Raw genomic sequence first — 2,154 nt, forward strand, 5'->3', positions numbered from 1 at the left:
TTACATTTTTGTTGTTATGGCAGATTTCATGGTGTAATAGACAGCACTATGTAACTCACAGCAATAAAGCTCAGTGGACTTTGCAATTGATGATTTCGTCACTGTGTACAACTGCACTGAATTGCTCTTTAACAAAAGCTTCTCCACATTTGCTTTTGAAGTTTAATTCAAAAGTTGGCTGCAGAATAACCATTTGTCAGAGGGAACAATAAGTGTCAACTTTCACCTATGCTCGGTCGAAAAAGTGGCCGTAATCTTGTGGACACCAAGTCTACAATTTCATGGAAAGGTTCCCTTCAGTGCTGTACCAAAAACTGCAAAATGAACGGAGAAAGGCCGATTAGCTCAGTTGGTCAGAGCGTGGTGCTAATAACGCCAAGGTCATGGGTTTGATCCCCATATGGGCCATGTGGGTTTTGTTTGATGAATGACCCCTTGTCAACAAACCACCTGTTTGAACTTGTGTTGCTTATAACATTGCTTGTAAATCACAATCTGCTAAGACATGTTCCAAGTACATGAGAGTGTGTTCTTGATTACAAAACTTTACCCATGGATTTGTGCTTGTTTACAAATCTTGGACAATGCAGAGAAAAGTATGAAATCAGAGGGACTCTGGCATTAGTGTAAGGCTCTCGATCGCTGTGTGAATAGGTCAAAGAAGCCATTCCAGAGGCATGCAGACAACCTGCATCCTCCCCATCAAATTATAGCCAGTTAGGTGTCTGGAAGTGCCAGGGAGTTCAAATCCTTTAGTCTGAAATGTGTTGGGATATGATTATGCCTGCCACTGAGGTCTGACAGCTCCACAGTTGCCTTGTGAAAAGAATACAGTATAGACCGGCACCGACATACATTACTGTATACATCAGAGATCAGCGCAGGAATATCAGTTTGTAAACCCGCCAAATCTGCCCCCACAGGCTCCCTGAGTTCTACTAATCGCTCCAACACCTTGTTTCAACCTCAGTTTCTTTTTTTTTGAAGCGCATGAGGCAGCTTCAGCTATTTCCACAGGCAATCATATTAGATGTGCCATCAGTAACCAGACATGTGACTTTATTTTATTTCCCATTCTTCCATAAGAGAGGATTTCACACAGGCCAAATTTTCAGCCGTATGCGCCTGCAGGAATTTCACAACACCAAGTAGTGTAGACTACAGAAATGTGTTGTCATCTATAAAATGGCAGGTCACAGCCAAGAAGGCATCCACATTAAGAGATGTCCACATATCTGCTGACAAACTCATTGCAGGAATTTTCTGGACCTCAGCTTTGGCCTTCTCTTTCTCTTATTGACATTTGGCCTCAACCATGGCCTTTACAGTCTAAAGGGAAGGAAGAAAATAATTATATATATTTTTAATACTACTCTCATAATGTATCCATGTCACCACACATACCTTCCTAGTTAGGAGAATATAAGTTGAATCCAATTTTGCTACCAAGTCCCTGAAGCTTTTATCCTCAACTATGCTAAATGGCTGTGTGTCTCTAACTATCATGGGGACCAAAGCCTCATCCAGCTCTTCCTTTCTGGTCACTGCTTTGTAAAGATTAGATTATACTTTGTCACCAAAAAATATAGTACTCACCAATGAAATTCACTTTATAATCCAATCCAAACTGCAAATAACATTTAAGGTGCAGAGAATAATGCAATATATATATATATATGTATATGTATATAGAGTATATACACATTTTATATACATGTGCATAATAACGTTAACACCTTGTGACAACTGATAAATAAGCCAAATGACATTGGCAAGGGTGACAGTAGGAAAAACTCACTGGAATGGTGGAAGGGACTTGGAAGGTGTCAGACTCAAAAGGGAACTCATCCTCCTTCGGTTAACCCTGGATAAACCTGGGCAAAGATGAGTTGGGTAGAGGATGGCTGACAAATTGTAAGCATGAAAGATACACTACAGCATTCCTACACAAAGACATCATAGGAGATAGAAACAGAGCACAGTTCACCTGGATATAACACCTGGGTAGAAATACAGTAACTCATTATTATAACAGTACAAAGAAATGAAATGTGGATCATCCAGGTGAGGTTCATCTGCTAATCTGCACATAAATATTGTTTGTGACAGTGCAGAATGTTGCAGGTAAATGGAGGGCAAGGTGCTGTCATTTTA

At 40.2% G+C, this 2,154-nt stretch overlaps 1 non-coding gene across 1 annotated transcript; it reads left to right on the plus strand.

The window, feature by feature from the left end:
- The first annotated feature begins 334 nt into the window (after positions 1-334).
- trnai-aau (transfer RNA isoleucine (anticodon AAU)) lies at positions 335-408 on the plus strand. Its single transcript has one exon. It is a non-coding gene; the product is annotated as a tRNA-Ile (tRNA).
- The last annotated feature ends 1,746 nt before the right edge of the window (positions 409-2,154 follow it).

This window comes from Electrophorus electricus, unplaced genomic scaffold (assembly GCF_041902795.1).
Source record: "Electrophorus electricus isolate QZ-2024a unplaced genomic scaffold, ASM4190279v1 Scaffold74, whole genome shotgun sequence".
Taxonomy (NCBI): Eukaryota; Metazoa; Chordata; class Actinopteri; order Gymnotiformes; family Gymnotidae; genus Electrophorus; species Electrophorus electricus.